This window comes from Protopterus annectens, chromosome 4.part0 (genome assembly GCF_019279795.1).
Source record: "Protopterus annectens isolate FY-2018-M chromosome 4.part0, PAN1.0, whole genome shotgun sequence".
Taxonomy (NCBI): Eukaryota; Metazoa; Chordata; order Ceratodontiformes; family Protopteridae; genus Protopterus; species Protopterus annectens.
The window spans coordinates 1,596,012,985-1,596,020,531 of NC_056733.1; positions in this window are offsets into that span (position 1 = coordinate 1,596,012,985).

Here is a 7,547-nt window from a genome sequence, read left to right on the forward strand (position 1 = left end):
GAGAGAGTTGGTTGTAAAGAATAATGTTGGGAAGTTCAAGCCAGTCTAGTATCCTTAAAGCTGTACAATAATGTCTTTTATATGGGCAGTCAGATGCAAACTTAGCAATTTTATTATAACATGCTTCTAGCTTAGATAAGGCAGTTTTCCTGAGATTAGTTAACATTGGAGAGGCATATAGTAGAGTGGAGAGCAGATGAGTTTGTGCTAATGTAATTTTGGCCATTTTGGTCAGGAAACATTTGTGCCTATATAGACTTTCAACTTTCTTATGGACTTTTTTATTGTTGGGGAGACATGTAAGTCAAATTTTAGGTTATTGCTTATATCCACTCCAAGAAGCTATGTATGGGTTGTCGGGGAGATGACAGTATTGTCTTTGGCTATTATGTTAAATGGTAGACATGAGATAGATGTCTTGTTAGGCTGAAAGAGTAATAATTTTGTTTTGTTTGGTTTCAGGATTAGATGGGCATTGGCAAACCATGTTTCAGCAGAAGTGAAAGATTCCTGTGTTTGGGAATGAAGAGCTGATAGAGAAGTGGCAGCACAGATAAGTGCTAAATCATCTGCATACTGTATTATAGAACCATGTGGGGTAGCTCTGGGTAGATTATTAGTAAATAGGGAGTAAAGGACAGGGCCTAAGATAGATCCTTGGAGGACACAAATGGATAAAATCAGGCATGGAGATAGGTCACCTTGCCTTAGAACAGATTGTTGGCGACCAGATAAATAGTTATTAAACCAAGCTGTGACAGATGGTGAGAAGGATAGTTCGGTTAGTACATCTATTAGTTTGGAATGCCAGACCATGTCAAAAGCTTTTGATAGGTCTAGAAAGATGGCAGATACAAAGTTGTTGTTATTCCTGTGATGGTTTAGTGTGTTAGTGAAGGATAAGAGAGCTGTAGTGGTACTATGTGATGGGCGAAACCCATGCTGAGTGTTTGAGAGAAGGTTATTTGTTAGTAAGAATTTCATGACCTGGACATGAATATACCTTTTGAGCATCATAGAAAGAGGTGAAAGAATAGCAATTGGACGATAGTTTGTCAGTTCTGTGGAAGGTCCCCCTTTATGAAGTGGGATTACATGGGAGATTTTCTACAGCTGAGGAACCTTGTTTTTGGGAATGGATCAATTTATAAGGATTGATACTGGGAAGGCTATAGATTCAACTGCAATTTTGAGGTACTCCCTGGGTAACTTATCTATGGCAAGTGTAGTAGGTTTTTGTTTCTGGAGTAGTTTTTTTATAGTGGCTGTAGGAACTGGGGAGAAAGAGAACGAGGCATTGATAGTTGTAGACTTGGCTGGTTTGGCATCAGCAGTAGGGGGGGTTGCTGCTTGGAAAGGGCAGTTATAGATTCAGTAAAATGTTTGTTAAAAATGGTAGCTATGCTATCGGAATTGTTGTGGATGTTTAAGGTTGGTGTAGTAGATTTTCCTGGGTGAAGGACTGAGTTTATAGCAGGCCAAAGTTTTCGAGGGTGCTTTGATATTTGTTTTGAATGTTATGATAGAATTTTTTTATCCTGTTTTATTTGTTTTTTGCCTTATTTCTAAGTTCCTGATACTGTTGTTTAGAAACTACCGTGTTAGTCTTACATCATAGTTCCTAGGCTTTATCTCTAGTTTTCTAAAGGGCCCTAGTGTCTCTGCTTAGCCAGGGGGCATAGTTTGATTTTACTCTGATGGTTCTAACAGGGGCATGTGCATTTAACATATCTAAAAAAGGATTTATTAAAGTGGTTCACTGCATCATCTAGGTCAAGGTATTTGGGTGGAGTACAATTGCACCTTTGTAGTTCAGCTAGGAAGTTGTCAAGATTAAAGTTATGTTTTTTCTAAGTTGTTTAAAAATAGTAGGTTTTGGTGGGAATATGTGTTGTCGTATAAGAAAATTGGGCAGGTGGTCGCTTAGACCATCAGGAAGGCAACCTGACTGGAATGGGCGAGAGGAGTTATTTAGTAATATCCAATCCAATGTTGATTGTTTTTTACTAGCTTTATCTATTCAGGTAGGTTCTTGAATAGATTCTGTAAAACCATGCAAGCTTATGTGATTGATGGGGAGATCTGTATCACATGCAAGCCAGTCTAAATTAAAATCACCCAGTATGAATGTCTCCTGAGTAAGGGTACTACTTGCCCAGTGCATTACATGTTCTATTGTTGGGGCATTATTTCCATATGGGATATACCAGCCAATTATATTAAGTGTTTTTCTTGAATTTATAGTTAGTGCATTATAGATGATTTCTGAACTGTCGAGTTGTAGAGTTTTGTAGTCAAGGAAAGTTAGAGTGAGATGGTCTTTAAAGAGGATAGCAACTCCAGCTCCTCTTTTGTTGAATCTATCCACCCATAGTAGTAGTAACCTGGGGGTAGTATTTCATCATCTTTTGTAACTGGTTTTAGCCATGTTTCAGTGATTATTACTATGTCTGGGGAGTATGTGGCTAGAGTGGCATGGAGGATGTCTAATTTGTTGGCTATACTTCTAATACTAATTTTCATTAACAATATGTCTGATTTTTTTCTGTTTAGGATTAGATGTGTAGGGGTGTTGAGACTAGAGTGACTAGGAGGGTTGGTGTTATTTGTGAGTGGTCTAGGTTTTGGGTGGATGTCACCCCTAAGCAGTAGCCTAGAGGCAATGTTGGCAAGTAATTTCACTCATTTGATAAGCTCATTGTTGAATAACTGAGGGTTATAGTGACTATCTTTAGTAGGTATTATTTTAAGCGGAAAATATTGGAGGCTAGTAATACTGACAAGTGACAAGTTTAAAGCACGTAGTCCTGATAAGAAAATACTCTTAGTGAAAATAGGGGAAGCAAAAGCAATAGCCACATTTACTGTTGAAAATACACAGTTTGAAAAATTACCCAGTGAGAATGGGGGGAACACCACCATCCTGACACACTGTAAAATATGCACACTCCTGATAAAAAGGGGGTATGTATGAATATTTTGGTATGTTATTAAAATACACACTCATGAGAAAGGAAAAGGGATTGGTGTAGAACACTGATCCATCCATTTTTCCATTAATGTTTTGACTTTGTAAATTGATTCTTCAACAAAATGTTGTAGCATATGTTTGCATCTGTAAATATGTATATGTTTTTAACATATCCATGTATCTGTAAATATGTTTTGTTAATTTCTTGTGTGATCTTTTTCACCTGGACTGTGCCTGCAAATTGTCCATTGAGATCAGTGTACTACACCGCTAAACAAACAAGTAAATAAATAGCTAAAACAAAAAATAAAATAAATTCAGAAGAAAATCAAATTTGACTTGAGTTAGAAGGCAGAGAACAAAGTCTGGTTTAATAAATACCCCAAAGGGTTAGTTAGTGAAAGAAGTTTACACATAAATTGATGGAGAAAAGCCTCTGTGTTACCAGAAAAAAAACATAACCTGTTATTCATTAATGCCTACACTAAGTGTACACTGTTTTGAGTGAATAGACAACACAAGCATAACTCACACCTTCTTCCTCTTAATTTTAGTTTACCTACTGATTTTTTGCAGCTTTAAATACTGAGGGGGATTCATAAAGGTTACCACAAAGTGTAGACTAAATGTACACTTAGTATAATACATGTATACATGCATACATATAAATAGTTAATGAATGGGCATTAATGCCCTTCCAGCTTGCCAATACATCAAAACACTTGCTCCCATAATAAGTGTCCAGGCTGTTCTTAAAAATATCTAAATTAGTACTTGCTTTAATGTAATTTGATAGTCTGTTCCATGCATCGGCTGCTGTCTCAGAGAACCAATTAGTACACTTCTCATTCCTATAGAATCTTCCACATAGGTTGTCTGATGATTCTCTACTACTTTGTGATGACCCCAAACATTTCCAGTGGTAGTTGTCTCCAAATGCCCCATATACCCAAATACAGGCTCCTCTTAAATATCTATAAGAGGCACTATACACGTTCAGATATTTTAGTCTTTCATAATAACTTACATTTTCACAGCTATAGATGTCCTGGTATATTTCTGCTGTATTCATTAAAGTTTCCTCATGCATGTTTTCATGTAAGGTTTCCATATTGTTATTCCATACTCATGTTTGGTTCTGATTTTGCTAACAATGACTTCATCATTTCTGATTTCCTTATAAATCTTTTTATACAGCCTATAGTTCTGTAAATATCATTAACCAATTGGTTGATATGATTAGAAAAACCTCAAAGCTGGATCTACCCATATACCCAGATCCTTAAATGAATCTACAGCTTCAATCTCTGTGTGTTGTATCAAGTTTTCACTTTCAGTTTATGCCTCCCAAATACCATATCTTAGTTTTTGATGTATTTATCAGTATATTATTCTCCTGTGCAGGCATGTCCTATCTGTAACACAGGTAATCAGTTTACTCAAGTAAACTTCAATTGCAGAGAAGGTCAAACAGAGCATATTATAGTGGTTCAGGCACATGTACAAGAAAGCAGAAGATGATCTGGTGATGAAAAGTTGGGACAGACATTAAGATGGCAAAAGGAAACAAGGGCACACAGCAAAGAGATGAATGGATTGCATGAGAGAAGACCTACAATAGTCAGGCATGACTATCAAAGAAGGTAGGACAATAGCATTGTATCAAAAGAGATGGTGACAGTTAACACAACTCAACCCCATGTAGAAAATGGGAAAAAGGGGGTTGATGATGATTATGATGAGTTTAAGAGAGACATAAGGGTGAATTATTTCACCGAAAAAGTGGTGATGGAAGATTGTAACAGACAGTAATATGATCGGGAACAGTAATTCAATAATGCATTGGAAAACAAAGTAATTATTACATGGAATGTGTGTAAAAAGCTAATTTGCTAGGCATGAGATGCAGATTATCTAATAGGCATTAAAATATGCAGAGTAAATGGGGCAGACATTTATCTGCCACCAAAATCTACCTTTCCCAGTTCGACACATGAGATGCACTTCTACAGTAATTTGAGAATGACCAAGACTTTGTATGGGACTGTAGTTAACATTTTGCATATCTAGGTCACATTCAGGATTTGCAGCATAATTACTTCCATTTTCATTTCTATCCTGAAGATGTATCCTATAATTTTCTTATCCAAATTCTTCTCTGAGGTCACAGTCTTATGTATCACTACCACAGACAGTGATAACATTTCCAGTCACACTGATGGCATCCTTCCAACCAATATATTAAATTATAATGCCTTAGTTACTTTCATTTCTTTGTAAAGAGAGCTATCTCTCCCTTTTCCTGTCATCTTTCTCTCTCTCTCTGTCTCCATAAGATTATAAATCCTGGTATGAAGATATTTGGTTATAATTAATGGTATATCACATTTCTCTGACTGCTATATACCGAGGCATTCTTCCTCAAACAAGGCTATCAGTCCATCCAATCACTGCATCACTTAGACTTAGTGAACTGATTTTGTTTACTCACTTTCTTATGGAATTAATAATTTGAATCCTGTATCTGTCTGTGTTACTTTTACTTTTCTACCCTTTCCTTTCCAGTTTCACATTGATTTTTACATGATTAAGTACAGTGACATGGTGCAAGCCTTTACTTGTTCAGTGACACTTTCTGTTCTGATTAGTCCCAAATTAACTTCACTCCTAGACAGATGTAAACCATCATGCTGTACTTGCTTTGGTCTCACAAAGCTGACAAGAGATGTTCCTGAACTATAGACTTGCTTCTCAAGCAGCAGGAACGCATTGTGATGAAGAACATCATTTGTTCACACATCACAGGGAAACAGAAGTGCAAAGACTGAAAGTACTTGTCTAATACTGTTCCCACAGATCACTCACTTGGATTCCACTGCAAGCATGGCTACTACTCTCTGCAGAGATACTAGGATGCTGGTCCCAGCATGGCAGTCTTCAATGTGAGTCTAAAATTAAAAAAAAATACTGCACGTGCTCCTTGGAAGGTAACAATAAAATGTGAAATTCATTGGTAAACCTGAAGTTTTTTTTAATAAGGGGCAATCCCCCTGTACATCAACACCTCTGATATATATGTATATATATATATATATATATATATATATATATATATATTTTTTTTTTTTTTTTTGAGGAGACCTCTATTAATTGAATGTGCTGCTGTGGTCATGTGGGGGTCAGGCTTCCCTCTCTCATCTTCTGTAATGTGTTCTCTAGTGGTTGAGCATTTTGGAGAGTGCTCTTCTGCTAGTGTCCAAGAACAGCTAATTAAGCTAAACAAAACTGAAAGTCAAATATTAAAAACATTATTAAAATAAAGGTTTTAGTCTAGGGTACACATACATACAAAAAAAAATAAAAACAACTTGCAGACTTAGTACTCTTGCAGTCCAGTCCTTTATTGTAGCAGATAAACACTGCTGTGTACTACAGTTGATGTAACAAATCAGTGTTTTTTTATACAGTAGAAAAGTGAGTGGTAACCTGCTTTCCACCTGGGAGTGGCTGTGACTGGATGGGGCGTTGCCTACCCAGGGGGTTGGTCACAGGGTGGGACTCCACTGTGTTCTATAGTTACCAGGAGGCACTGATTTCCATTATATGTATATATACATACATACACACATATCTATTCATCCATGCATCCATCCACCCACAACTCCTTTTTTCCCATTTTTGCACATGGGGTTAAGGTGACACTTTCACAGCGACAATCATCTAGAGTCGATGTTCACACTGCCATAAAACTATAAATATATCTATATATTCCTTTTGAGATCACTGTACCTTGGAAAAGAAGGATACTCTGAAACACAGCAATTTGACAGGTAGTATTTATTTCCCTGTAATTGTACTTTAATTCTTTCTTTTCTGAAGAATGCACTTATTGTCCTAAAACATTTAATGGGGAGTCTGGTGGGGCCCTGCCCTATGTAACTGCTCCCAGCAGGTCTGAGGATTCACCAGTGCCTGTTTTGGTCATAAGACTGTACAGACAAAACAAACAGCTATTTTTCAGAAACTGACAATATTCTTAATAGATCACACTGAAAAGTGTTAAATATAAGAATGCAGAGGGATATATGTATGCACAGCTATACATACATACCTTTATAATGTGTAAGGGCATGTGATCATAATTCTGTGCACAGTTCCAGTAAGTACCTTACAAGGAATTTATACTTGTTCTACCACAAGAGAATCATTATTGGTACTAATAAGCAGGGGACACAGTGCTTGAGATTTTTATAACATGCAACCATTTATACATGTCTGTGAACATTTTGTCAGTTATTAACATGTACACAACATATGGAAGAGCTAGGTTAGTACAGAAGCACATGTTGTCCCTGATGTGCTGTATCAGAGATAACAGCAAAGTCACACATTATTTGAAATGCCGTTTGGCACATGATATCAGTTGTAGGAGTTGATACCAGATGGTCTTGTTAAAGAAAAGGATGTGAATTGAAATGCTTCTAGCACATATGTGTGCGTGTGTGAAAATCAGGCGACAGACTCATCTCACCTGTTAACACAACACCATTTTTTTGTTTTACAAAATGGTATTATG